Source organism: Lepidochelys olivacea (assembly GCF_965140295.1).
Source record: "Lepidochelys olivacea isolate rLepOli2 genome assembly, chromosome: 18".
NCBI classification, from domain to species: Eukaryota; Metazoa; Chordata; order Testudines; family Cheloniidae; genus Lepidochelys; species Lepidochelys olivacea.
This window is the reverse complement of record NC_140428.1, coordinates 5,961,878-5,976,622: the sequence shown is the minus strand read 5'-3', so window position 1 is coordinate 5,976,622 and position 14,745 is coordinate 5,961,878.

Sequence of the window (14,745 nt, the reverse complement as noted above, 5' to 3'; positions counted from 1 at the left end):
GCACTTCACTCCATGTCCCAGCCAGCCCCAAACTGAAACCCCCCTCCAGCCCCTCCTCCTCTGGGCTTTGTCCCTTTCCCGGGCCAGGAGGTCACCTGATTCCTTTGTTCTCCAACCCTTCAGCTCTCACCTTGCAGGGGGGGAAGGGCCCAGGCCATCAGTTGCCAGGAAACAGGGTGTTGGCCATTCTCTGTGTCCAGACTCCTGCACACATATGCCCTCTAGGGCTCTGCAATGATCATACACCCTTACTCCACCCCCTAGATACTTAAGAACTGCCTAGGGGAAACTGAGGCACCCCCACACTATTCAGAGGAAACATTAAGAACAGTCCCACTTCTCACACGCCCCACCTGAGTCCGGGTCGGGAAGCCCCGTCCATTAGGGTTCGGTTTGTAAGCAAAGGATCCTGACCAGCTGTGGCTAGGAGGGAGAAAAGGTCCCATTTTCAGAGGCTGCTCGTTTCTCTGGTCAGGAACGGTGTCTTCTCCACAACTGAAGCTTGGATCCAAGAGGATGACTCCAGGTGGTGAGTTGCTCGCCTTGCTCTCCTGTTTCTCTGTTTTCTCTCCTGTGTTCGCCAACTCTCTCTTTCTCGTCTCTCCTCTTCTCTCCTCGTGCCGTATCCCTTCACAGGACGCGGGTAGGTGTGCATTCCCACAAGTGAGGTCTCGGGAGCCATGGAAAAGTCGGAGAGGACGAAGATCATGCAGGGCAGTAGAAAGGCTGCTGAAAGTACCTGAAGAGACAAAGGAAACGAGAAGGGGGAAGTCCAGCCTAACACAGGAGTGTAATCTGTAAAGAGAAACAACGGCAAATCTAATCTACAGAAACTCTTCAAGTTGCCGAAAGACATGTAGGATGGGAAAATACTTGTTGAATCCAGTCTCTTGAAGATCTTAGGCTCAGTATGCGTGCGAATTTGTAGTTGCTTAGAAATCTGCCTTCTTCTGTTTGCTCTACCTTCCAATTATTGAAAATCTACCTACCTATTTTTTGTTTAGTTTTATTATTAATGATTATTATTATTATTCAACTCATTTTGTGCAACTGGTGCTCCGTGAGGAAATGATTTGTGTCTTACTCCAAGGGGCTGCCCGGTGTCACTGTTGCTCCGGGAGGGAAATGATATGAGCACTACCTGAATTGGCCACGCAGTTTCACCATTGCTCCGTGAGGGAAATGCTTTCTGCATTACTCCAAGTGGCCACCCAGTGTCACTGTTGCTCCATGAGGGAAATGCTTTCTGAATGACCTGAATTGGCCACAGACATCACTGTTGCTCCGGGGTGGGGGGTGGGGGGGAGGCTTGGGATTGTTTGTGTATTACTCCTGAGTGGCCACGTCGTGTCACTCTTCCTCCAGGAGGGGAATGCTTTGTGCATTTCCCTGTGTTGTGGCCACCCAAGACAACACACACAGCACGATACCGACGCACACACACACAGAACACGTCACACATACAGATGGGTAGTGTAAAGTGCTAAAAATGAGACTTTCATTACTAATCAGATGTAGCCGTTGATGTCTCATGCACTCTTCCTCGAAAAGCCATACGTAATCTCGCCTGATCATTTGGTAGAGATCTGTTCCAGAAAATTACTCATCATGAGACATACATTATTGACAAGTACTAGTGATCCATTTCTCCTCGAATGATTCACCAAAATGCTTTTCGATTCCCTGCTGGTGATTTGGAAGAAATCGTTTCTCGAAATATACTAAAATAGAGAAATTCATCTTTGATCTGTGCGACAGATAAATTTGAGAAGGAATCTTCCTGAAAGCCCCGAGGATTCACTTCTCGTCAGACGGTACAGAGCAGGTTGCGAAAATTACTGAAAATGAGAACGTCATTCGAAATCAGGTATCCTGATGTCCTCCTCATGGAACCATGCACCAAAAAGCAAGTCTATTCTCTCTTTGGCATTTAGCAAGGATTTATCGAGAAAATTGCTAAAAAAGAGAAAGTTATAACTGATCAATGCTTATAATCAATGACAAATGGAATCCTCCTCCAAAAGCCTTTCAGATTGGCTCCTTGTGATTAGGTAGATATCAGTTGACGATTTGGTAGAAATGACTAAAAAGGAGGCAGTTCTTTCTGATCAATGTTAGCAATTAATTACACATGGAATCATCCTCCGTACTATGTTCATAATTAGCTCCTGGAGATTTGGACTAAAATCGGTCCGTGAAAATGACTAGGAATGAGCCAATTCATTCCTCAGCCGTCCTCTGATAAATTTCCCACGGAATCCTCCACCAGAAAAGCAAAGGCATTCTCCCTTGGTGCGTTGGAACAGATCGGTTCGTGCAAAGGACTCAAGGTAGAAAATCATTCTTTACAAGTATCTAGTGGTAAAGACTCCAGCAATCCAGCGTCCCTCCTGAAGAGTTCGTAGCGATTGGGTCAAGAAAATTACTCCTAAGGAGACTTAAATTATCGACAAGTACTAGTGCTAAAGCTCTCCTCGAATTATTCACCAAAATGCTTTTCGATACGATGACACAGAAGGGCACAGAACACGACACACAAAAATAACACACGACAAAGACACACACACACCGCGACACGGAAAGCAACACACACAAAACATCACACACACGACCCACAACATCTCACAAACACACACTCACTCAACACAAAATAACCCACAACATGTCACACGCAACACAAGACGACCCACAACATGATGAGCGCTGTGGAGCTAGGGCTCCGGCTCGGCTTTCGCAGCGGCTCTGGCGAGGAATGGTGCCGGAGCTCTCGCCGGAGGGAAACACGGCAGGAGGGGGCCTGAGCCGCTTGGGCCTCTTTCCAAGGGGGCGGAACAAGGCCTCCGCTCTCTGCCCTCTGCAGACCTGGCTGCCAGGTCAGTGCTTCCAGTTCCTCGTCCGCAGTCGCTGTCGTCCTCCTCAGCGGCCGTGGGCGTCCTCGCTGGGGACAGGGCTCGGGGGGATGTAGGTGGAGAGGGGCCAGAGTCTCTTGAGCAGAGTGACTCTGTGGGGTGCCGTAAGAAAAGGAGATTTTGGTTGGGATGCTCAAGGTGTAATGGGAGGAGAGTGGAGGGCGGATCCCCGCCGTGTGGAAGAGGCAAACAGAGGAGCCTCTGAGACGTTGCCGCCTGAGATGGTAACTTACTTGTTTTTTTCCCCTTGGGCTGGCTTTAGCAGCAAGGAAAAAGAAGTCAAGCCTCAGAGTCTACTGCCCTTGTGCGACGGAATGTGAGTGAGAGCAGCGAGCCTGTGACCGTTGGTGATGCCAGGCAAGAGCCCTCCATCTGGGAGCCGAGCTCTCGCCAGTCTCGGAGAGAGAAGTGTCTGGTTTGGTGAGGACTCTGCTCACGCCCTGTCACGGAGTCCCCGGCATGCTCTGAAACTGCTCCCTATGAAGCCAGTCAGAACTCTGGGGCAGTCGCTTTTCTGTGAGCAGCCTGTCTTCAGGACTCACAGCTCACACAGCTTCCACCTTCCTGGGTCTGACCTCAGAGCATTCAGCCTCCTCTGCCCCTCCGTGCGCTTCCCCCCAGCGAGTCCGCTCAGGCGGGGCTCCTGGGGAAGCGAGAGGGTCCTGCACCCCAACTCCGCAGTCAGATGTGACTCTCAGCCAGCCAGTAAACAGAAGATTTATTAGACGACAGAAACATGGTCTAAAACAGAGCTTGCAGGTGCAGAGAACGGGACCCCTCAGCTGGGTCCATTTTGGGGGGCAGTGAGCCAGACAACCACGTCTGCACTTCACTCCATGTCCCAGCCAGCCCCAAACTGAAACCCCCCTCCAGCCCCTCCTCCTCTGGGCTTTGTCCCTTTCCCGGGCCAGGAGGTCACCTGATTCCTTTGTTCTCCAACCCTTCAGCTCTCACCTTGCAGGGGGGGAAGGGCCCAGGCCATCAGTTGCCAGGAAACAGGGTGTTGGCCATTCTCTGTGACCAGACTCCTGCACACATATGCCCTCTAGGGCTCTGCAATGATCATACACCCTTACTCCACCCCCTAGATACTTAAGAACTGCCTAGGGGAAACTGAGGCACCCCCACACTATTCAGAGGAAACATTAAGAACAGTCCCACTTCTCACACGCCCCACCTGAGTCCGGGTCGGGAAGCCCCGTCCATTAGGGTTCGGTTTGTAAGCAAAGGATCCTGACCAGCTGTGGCTAGGAGGGAGAAAAGGTCCCATTTTCAGAGGCTGCTCGTTTCTCTGGTCAGGAACGGTGTCTTCTCCACAACTGAAGCTTGGATCCAAGAGGATGACTCCAGGTGGTGAGTTGCTCGCCTTGCTCTCCTGTTTCTCTGTTTTCTCTCCTGTGTTCGCCAACTCTCTCTTTCTCGTCTCTCCTCTTCTCTCCTCGTGCCGTATCCCTTCACAGGACGCGGGTAGGTGTGCATTCCCACAAGTGAGGTCTCGGGAGCCATGGAAAAGTCGGAGAGGACGAAGATCATGCAGGGCAGTAGAAAGGCTGCTGAAAGTACCTGAAGAGACAAAGGAAACGAGAAGGGGGAAGTCCAGCCTAACACAGGAGTGTAATCTGTAAAGAGAAACAACGGCAAATCTAATCTACAGAAACTCTTCAAGTTGCCGAAAGACATGTAGGATGGGAAAATACTTGTTGAATCCAGTCTCTTGAAGATCTTAGGCTCAGTATGCGTGCGAATTTGTAGTTGCTTAGAAATCTGCCTTCTTCTGTTTGCTCTACCTTCCAATTATTGAAAATCTACCTACCTATTTTTTGTTTAGTTTTATTATTAATGATTATTATTATTATTCAACTCATTTTGTGCAACTGGTGCTCCGTGAGGAAATGATTTGTGTCTTACTCCAAGGGGCTGCCCGGTGTCACTGTTGCTCCGGGAGGGAAATGATATGAGCACTACCTGAATTGGCCACGCAGTTTCACCATTGCTCCGTGAGGGAAATGCTTTCTGCATTACTCCAAGTGGCCACCCAGTGTCACTGTTGCTCCATGAGGGAAATGCTTTCTGAATGACCTGAATTGGCCACAGACATCACTGTTGCTCCGGGGTGGGGGGTGGGGGGGAGGCTTGGGATTGTTTGTGTATTACTCCTGAGTGGCCACGTCGTGTCACTCTTCCTCCAGGAGGGGAATGCTTTGTGCATTTCCCTGTGTTGTGGCCACCCAAGACAACACACACAGCACGATACCGACGCACACACACACAGAACACGTCACACATACAGATGGGTAGTGTAAAGTGCTAAAAATGAGACTTTCATTACTAATCAGATGTAGCCGTTGATGTCTCATGCACTCTTCCTCGAAAAGCCATATGTAATCTCGCCTGATCATTTGGTAGAGATCTGTTCCAGAAAATTACTCATCATGAGACATACATTATTGACAAGTACTAGTGATCCATTTCTCCTCGAATGATTCACCAAAACGCTTTTCGATTCCCTGCTGGTGATTTGGAAGAAATCGTTTCTCGAAATATACTAAAATAGAGAAATTCATCTTTGATCTGTGCGACAGATAAATTTGAGAAGGAATCTTCCTGAAAGCCCCGAGGATTCACTTCTCGTCAGACGGTACAGAGCAGGTTGCGAAAATTACTGAAAATGAGAACGTCATTCGAAATCAGGTATCCTGATGTCCTCCTCATGGAACCATGCACCAAAAAGCAAGTCTATTCTCTCTTTGGCATTTAGCAAGGATTTATCGAGAAAATTGCTAAAAAAGAGAAAGTTATAACTGATCAATGCTTATAATCAATGACAAATGGAATCCTCCTCCAAAAGCCTTTCAGATTGGCTCCTTGTGATTAGGTAGATATCAGTTGACGATTTGGTAGAAATGACTAAAAAGGAGGCATTCTTTCTGATCAATGTTAGCAATTAATTACACATGGAATCATCCTCCGTACTATGTTCATAATTAGCTCCTGGAGATTTGGACTAAAATCGGTCCGTGAAAATGACTAGGAATGAGACAATTCATTCCTCAGCCGTCCTCTGATAAATTTCCCACGGAATCCTCCACCAGAAAAGCAAAGGCATTCTCCCTTGGTGCGTTGGAACAGATCGGTTCGTGCAAAGGACTCAAGGTAGAAAATCATTCTTTACAAGTATCTAGTGGTAAAGACTCCAGCAATCCAGCGTCCCTCCTGAAGAGTTCGTAGCGATTGGGTCAAGAAAATTACTCCTAAGGAGACTTAAATTATCGACAAGTACTAGTGCTAAAGCTCTCCTCGAATTATTCACCAAAATGCTTTTCGATACGATGACACAGAAGGGCACAGAACACGACACACAAAAATAACACACGACAAAGACACACACACACCGCGACACGGAAAGCAACACACACAAAACATCACACACACGACCCACAACATCTCACAAACACACACTCACTCAACACAAAATAACCCACAACATGTCACACGCAACACAAGACGACCCACAACATGATGAGCGCTGTGGAGCTAGGGCTCCGGCTCGGCTTTCGCAGCGGCTCTGGCGAGGAATGGTGCCGGAGCTCTCGCCGGAGGGAAACACGGCAGGAGGGGGCCTGAGCCGCTTGGGCCTCTTTCCAAGGGGGCGGAACAAGGCCTCCGCTCTCTGCCCTCTGCAGACCTGGCTGCCAGGTCAGTGCTTCCAGTTCCTCGTCCGCAGTCGCTGTCGTCCTCCTCAGCGGCCGTGGGCGTCCTCGCTGGGGACAGGGCTCGGGGGGATGTAGGTGGAGAGGGGCCAGAGTCTCTTGAGCAGAGTGACTCTGTGGGGTGCCGTAAGAAAAGGAGATTTTGGTTGGGATGCTCAAGGTGTAATGGGAGGAGAGTGGAGGGCGGATCCCCGCCGTGTGGAAGAGGCAAACAGAGGAGCCTCTGAGACGTTGCCGCCTGAGATGGTAACTTACTTGTTTTTTTCCCCTTGGGCTGGCTTTAGTAGCAAGGAAAAAGAAGTCAACCTCAGAGTCTACTGCCCTCGTGCGACGGAATGTGAGTGAGAGCAGCGAGCCTGTGACCGTTGGTGATGCCAGGCAAGAGCCCTCCATCTGTGAGCCGAGCTCTCGCCAGTCTCGGAGAGAGAAGTGTCTGGTTTGGTGAGGACTCTGCTCACGCCCTGTCACGGAGTCCCCGGCATGCTCTGAAACTGCTCCCTATGAAGCCAGTCAGAACTCTGGGGCAGTCGCTTTTCTGTGAGCAGCCTGTCTTCAGGACTCACAGCTCACACAGCTTCCACCTTCCTGGGTCTGACCTCGGAGCATTCAGCCTCCTCTGCCCCTCCGTGCGCTTCCCCCCAGCGAGTCCGCTCAGGCGGGGCTCCTGGGGAAGCGAGAGGGTCCTGCACCCCAACTCCGCAGTCAGATGTGACTCTCAGCCAGCCAGTAAACAGAAGATTTATTAGACGACAGAAACATGGTCTAAAACAGAGCTTGCAGGTGCAGAGAACGGGACCCCTCAGCTGGGTCCATTTTGGGGGGCAGTGAGCCAGACAACCACGTCTGCACTTCACTCCATGTCCCAGCCAGCCCCAAACTGAAACCCCCCTCCAGCCCCTCCTCCTCTGGGCTTTGTCCCTTTCCCGGGCCAGGAGGTCACCTGATTCCTTTGTTCTCCAACCCTTCAGCTCTCACCTTGCAGGGGGGGAAGGGCCCAGGCCATCAGTTGCCAGGAAACAGGGTGTTGGCCATTCTCTGTGTCCAGACTCCTGCACACATATGCCCTCTAGGGCTCTGCAATGATCATACACCCTTACTCCACCCCCTAGATACTTAAGAACTGCCTAGGGGAAACTGAGGCACCCCCACACTATTCAGAGGAAACATTAAGAACAGTCCCACTTCTCACACGCCCCACCTGAGTCCGGGTCGGGAAGCCCCGTCCATTAGGGTTCGGTTTGTAAGCAAAGGATCCTGACCAGCTGTGGCTAGGAGGGAGAAAAGGTCCCATTTTCAGAGGCTGCTCGTTTCTCTGGTCAGGAACGGTGTCTTCTCCACAACTGAAGCTTGGATCCAAGAGGATGACTCCAGGTGGTGAGTTGCTCGCCTTGCTCTCCTGTTTCTCTGTTTTCTCTCCTGTGTTCGCCAACTCTCTCTTTCTCGTCTCTCCTCTTCTCTCCTCGTGCCGTGTCCCTTCACAGGACGCGGGTAGGTGTGCATTCCCACAAGTGAGGTCTCGGGAGCCATGGAAAAGTCGGAGAGGACGAAGATCATGCAGGGCAGTAGAAAGGCTGCTGAAAGTACCTGAAGAGACAAAGGAAACGAGAAGGGGGAAGTCCAGCCTAACACAGGAGTGTAATCTGTAAAGAGAAACAACGGCAAATCTAATCTACAGAAACTCTTCAAGTTGCCGAAAGACATGTAGGATGGGAAAATACTTGTTGAATCCAGTCTCTTGAAGATCTTAGGCTCAGTATGCGTGCGAATTTGTAGTTGCTTAGAAATCTGCCTTCTTCTGTTTGCTCTACCTTCCAATTATTGAAAATCTACCTACCTATTTTTTGTTTAGTTTTATTATTAATGATTATTATTATTATTCAACTCATTTTGTGCAACTGGTGCTCCGTGAGGAAATGATTTGTGTCTTACTCCAAGGGGCTGCCCGGTGTCACTGTTGCTCCGGGAGGGAAATGATATGAGCACTACCTGAATTGGCCACGCAGTTTCACCATTGCTCCGTGAGGGAAATGCTTTCTGCATTACTCCAAGTGGCCACCCAGTGTCACTGTTGCTCCATGAGGGAAATGCTTTCTGAATGACCTGAATTGGCCACAGACATCACTGTTGCTCCGGGGTGGGGGGTGGGGGGTGGGGGGGGAGGCTTGGGATTGTTTGTGTATTACTCCTGAGTGGCCACGTCGTGTCACTCTTCCTCCAGGAGGGGAATGCTTTGTGCATTTCCCTGTGTTGTGGCCACCCAAGACAACACACACAGCACGATACCGACGCACACACACACAGAACACGTCACACATACAGATGGGTAGTGTAAAGTGCTAAAAATGAGACTTTCATTACTAATCAGATGTAGCCGTTGATGTCTCATGCACTCTTCCTCGAAAAGCCATACGTAATCTCGCCTGATCATTTGGTAGAGATCTGTTCCAGAAAATTACTCATCATGAGACATACATTATTGACAAGTACTAGTGATCCATTTCTCCTCGAATGATTCACCAAAACGCTTTTCGATTCCCTGCTGGTGATTTGGAAGAAATCGTTTCTCGAAATATACTAAAATAGAGAAATTCATCTTTGAGCTGTGCGACAGATAAATTTGAGAAGGAATCTTCCTGAAAGCCCCGAGGATTCACTTCTCGTCAGACGGTACAGAGCAGGTTGCGAAAATTACTGAAAATGAGAACGTCATTCGAAATCAGGTATCCTGATGTCCTCCTCATGGAACCATGCACCAAAAAGCAAGTCTATTCTCTCTTTGGCATTTAGCAAGGATTTATCGAGAAAATTGCTAAAAAAGAGAAAGTTATAACTGATCAATGCTTATAATCAATGACAAATGGAATCCTCCTCCAAAAGCCTTTCAGATTGGCTCCTTGTGATTAGGTAGATATCAGTTGACGATTTGGTAGAAATGACTAAAAAGGAGGCAGTTCTTTCTGATCAATGTTAGCAATTAATTACACATGGAATCATCCTCCGTACTATGTTCATAATTAGCTCCTGGAGATTTGGACTAAAATCGGTCCGTGAAAATGACTAGGAATGAGACAATTCATTCCTCAGCCGTCCTCTGATAAATTTCCCACGGAATCCTCCACCAGAAAAGCAAAGGCATTCTCCCTTGGTGCGTTGGAACAGATCGGTTCGTGCAAAGGACTCAAGGTAGAAAATCATTCTTTACAAGTATCTAGTGGTAAAGACTCCAGCAATCCAGCGTCCCTCCTGAAGAGTTCGTAGCGATTGGGTCTAGAAAATTACTCCTAAGGAGACTTAAATTATCGACAAGTACTAGTGCTAAAGCTCTCCTCGAATTATTCACCAAAATGCTTTTCGATACGATGACACAGAAGGGCACAGAACACGACACACAAAAATAACACACGACAAAGACACACACACACCGCGACACGGAAAGCAACACACACAAAACATCACACACACGACCCACAACATCTCACAAACACACACTCACTCAACACAAAATAACCCACAACATGTCACACGCAACACAAGACGACCCACAACATGATGAGCGCTGTGGAGCTAGGGCTCCGGCTCGGCTTTCGCAGCGGCTCTGGCGAGGAATGGTGCCGGAGCTCTCGCCGGAGGGAAACACGGCAGGAGGGGGCCTGAGCCGCTTGGGCCTCTTTCCAAGGGGGCGGAACAAGGCCTCCGCTCTCTGCCCTCTGCAGACCTGGCTGCCAGGTCAGTGCTTCCAGTTCCTCGTCCGCAGTCGCTGTCGTCCTCCTCAGCGGCCGTGGGCGTCCTCGCTGGGGACAGGGCTCGGGGGGATGTAGGTGGAGAGGGGCCAGAGTCTCTTGAGCAGAGTGACTCTGTGGGGTGCCGTAAGAAAAGGAGATTTTGGTTGGGATGCTCAAGGTGTAATGGGAGGAGAGTGGAGGGCGGATCCCCGCCGTGTGGAAGAGGCAAACAGAGGAGCCTCTGAGACGTTGCCGCCTGAGATGGTAACTTACTTGTTTTTTTCCCCTTGGGCTGGCTTTAGCAGCAAGGAAAAAGAAGTCAAGCCTCAGAGTCTACTGCCCTTGTGCGACGGAATGTGAGTGAGAGCAGCGAGCCTGTGACCGTTGGTGATGCCAGGCAAGAGCCCTCCATCTGGGAGCCGAGCTCTCGCCAGTCTCGGAGAGAGAAGTGTCTGGTTTGGTGAGGACTCTGCTCACGCCCTGTCACGGAGTCCCCGGCATGCTCTGAAACTGCTCCCTATGAAGCCAGTCAGAACTCTGGGGCAGTCGCTTTTCTGTGAGCAGCCTGTCTTCAGGACTCACAGCTCACACAGCTTCCACCTTCCTGGGTCTGACCTCGGAGCATTCAGCCTCCTCTGCCCCTCCGTGCGCTTCCCCCCAGCGAGTCCGCTCAGGCGGGGCTCCTGGGGAAGCGAGAGGGTCCTGCACCCCAACTCCGCAGTCAGATGTGACTCTCAGCCAGCCAGTAAACAGAAGATTTATTAGACGACAGAAACATGGTCTAAAACAGAGCTTGCAGGTGCAGAGAACGGGACCCCTCAGCTGGGTCCATTTTGGGGGGCAGTGAGCCAGACAACCACGTCTGCACTTCACTCCATGTCCCAGCCAGCCCCAAACTGAAACCCCCCTCCAGCCCCTCCTCCTCTGGGCTTTGTCCCTTTCCCGGGCCAGGAGGTCACCTGATTCCTTTGTTCTCCAACCCTTCAGCTCTCACCTTGCAGGGGGGGAAGGGCCCAGGCCATCAGTTGCCAGGAAACAGGGTGTTGGCCATTCTCTGTGTCCAGACTCCTGCACACATATGCCCTCTAGGGCTCTGCAATGATCATACACCCTTACTCCACCCCCTAGATACTTAAGAACTGCCTAGGGGAAACTGAGGCACCCCCACACTATTCAGAGGAAACATTAAGAACAGTCCCACTTCTCACACGCCCCACCTGAGTGCGGGTCGGGAAGCCCCGTCCATTAGGGTTCGGTTTGTAAGCAAAGGATCCTGACCAGCTGTGGCTAGGAGGGAGAAAAGGTCCCATTTTCAGAGGCTGCTCGTTTCTCTGGTCAGGAACGGTGTCTTCTCCACAACTGAAGCTTGGATCCAAGAGGATGACTCCAGGTGGTGAGTTGCTCGCCTTGCTCTCCTGTTTCTCTGTTTTCTCTCCTGTGTTCGCCAACTCTCTCTTTCTCGTCTCTCCTCTTCTCTCCTCGTGCCGTGTCCCTTCACAGGACGCGGGTAGGTGTGCATTCCCACAAGTGAGGTCTCGGGAGCCATGGAAAAGTCGGAGAGGACGAAGATCATGCAGGGCAGTAGAAAGGCTGCTGAAAGTACCTGAAGAGACAAAGGAAACGAGAAGGGGGAAGTCCAGCCTAACACAGGAGTGTAATCTGTAAAGAGAAACAACGGCAAATCTAATCTACAGAAACTCTTCAAGTTGCCGAAAGACATGTAGGATGGGAAAATACTTGTTGAATCCAGTCTCTTGAAGATCTTAGGCTCAGTATGCGTGCGAATTTGTAGTTGCTTAGAAATCTGCCTTCTTCTGTTTGCTCTACCTTCCAATTATTGAAAATCTACCTACCTATTTTTTGTTTAGTTTTATTATTAATGATTATTATTATTATTCAACTCATTTTGTGCAACTGGTGCTCCGTGAGGAAATGATTTGTGTCTTACTCCAAGGGGCTGCCCGGTGTCACTGTTGCTCCGGGAGGGAAATGATATGAGCACTACCTGAATTGGCCACGCAGTTTCACCATTGCTCCGTGAGGGAAATGCTTTCTGCATTACTCCAAGTGGCCACCCAGTGTCACTGTTGCTCCATGAGGGAAATGCTTTCTGAATGACCTGAATTGGCCACAGACATCACTGTTGCTCCGGGGTGGGGGGTGGGGGGGGAGGCTTGGGATTGTTTGTGTATTACTCCTGAGTGGCCACGTCGTGTCACTCTTCCTCCAGGAGGGGAATGCTTTGTGCATTTCCCTGTGTTGTGGCCACCCAAGACAACACACACAGCACGATACCGACGCACACACACACAGAACACGTCACACATACAGATGGGTAGTGTAAAGTGCTAAAAATGAGACTTTCATTACTAATCAGATGTAGCCGTTGATGTCTCATGCACTCTTCCTCGAAAAGCCATACGTAATCTCGCCTGATCATTTGGTAGAGATCTGTTCCAGAAAATTACTCATCATGAGACATACATTATTGACAAGTACTAGTGATCCATTTCTCCTCGAATGATTCACCAAAACGCTTTTCGATTCCCTGCTGGTGATTTGGAAGAAATCGTTTCTCGAAATATACTAAAATAGAGAAATTCATCTTTGATCTGTGCGACAGATAAATTTGAGAAGAAATCTTCCTGAAAGCCCCGAGGATTCACTTCTCGTCAGACGGTACAGAGCAGGTTGCGAAAATTACTGAAAATGAGAACGTCATTCGAAATCAGGTATCCTGATGTCCTCCTCATGGAACCATGCACCAAAAAGCAAGTCTATTCTCTCTTTGGCATTTAGCAAGGATTTATCGAGAAAATTGCTAAAAAAGAGAAAGTTATAACTGATCAATGCTTATAATCAATGACAAATGGAATCCTCCTCCAAAAGCCTTTCAGATTGGCTCCTTGTGATTAGGTAGATATCAGTTGACGATTTGGTAGAAATGACTAAAAAGGAGGCAGTTCTTTCTGATCAATGTTAGCAATTAATTACACATGGAATCATCCTCCGTACTATGTTCATAATTAGCTCCTGGAGATTTGGACTAAAATCGGTCCGTGAAAATGACTAGGAATGAGACAATTCATTCCTCAGCCGTCCTCTGATAAATTTCCCACGGAATCCTCCACCAGAAAAGCAAAGGCATTCTCCCTTGGTGCGTTGGAACAGATCGGTTCGTGCAAAGGACTCAAGGTAGAAAATCATTCTTTACAAGTATCTAGTGGTAAAGACTCCAGCAATCCAGCGTCCCTCCTGAAGAGTTCGTAGCGATTGGGTCAAGAAAATTACTCCTAAGGAGACTTAAATTATCGACAAGTACTAGTGCTAAAGCTCTCCTCGAATTATTCACCAAAATGCTTTTCGATACGATGACACAGAAGGGCACAGAACACGACACACAAAAATAACACACGACAAAGACACACACACACCGCGACACGGAAAGCAACACACACAAAACATCACACACACGACCCACAACATCTCACAAACACACACTCACTCAACACAAAATAACCCACAACATGTCACACGCAACACAAGACGACCCACAACATGATGAGCGCTGTGGAGCTAGGGCTCCGGCTCGGCTTTCGCAGCGGCTCTGGCGAGGAATGGTGCCGGAGCTCTCGCCGGAGGGAAACACGGCAGGAGGGGGCCTGAGCCGCTTGGGCCTCTTTCCAAGGGGGCGGAACAAGGCCTCCGCTCTCTGCCCTCTGCAGACCTGGCTGCCAGGTCAGTGCTTCCAGTTCCTCGTCCGCAGTCGCTGTCGTCCTCCTCAGCGGCCGTGGGCGTCCTCGCTGGGGACAGGGCTCGGGGGGATGTAGGTGGAGAGGGGCCAGAGTCTCTTGAGCAGAGTGACTCTGTGGGGTGCCGTAAGAAAAGGAGATTTTGGTTGGGATGCTCAAGGTGTAATGGGAGGAGAGTGGAGGGCGGATCCCCGCCGTGTGGAAGAGGCAAACAGAGGAGCCTCTGAGACGTTGCCGCCTGAGATGGTAACTTACTTGTTTTTTTCCCCTTGGGCTGGCTTTAGCAGCAAGGAAAAAGAAGTCAAGCCTCAGAGTCTACTGCCCTTGTGCGACGGAATGTGAGTGAGAGCAGCGAGCCTGTGACCGTTGGTGATGCCAGGCAAGAGCCCTCCATCTGGGAGCCGAGCTCTCGCCAGTCTCGGAGAGAGAAGTGTCTGGTTTGGTGAGGACTCTGCTCACGCCCTGTCACGGAGTCCCCGGCATGCTCTGAAACTGCTCCCTATGAAGCCAGTCAGAACTCTGGGGCAGTCGCTTTTCTGTGAGCAGCCTGTCTTCAGGACTCACAGCTCACACAGCTTCCACCTTCCTGGGTCTGACCTCGGAGCATTCAGCCTCCTCTGCCCCTCCGTGCGCTTCCCCCCAGCGAGTCCGC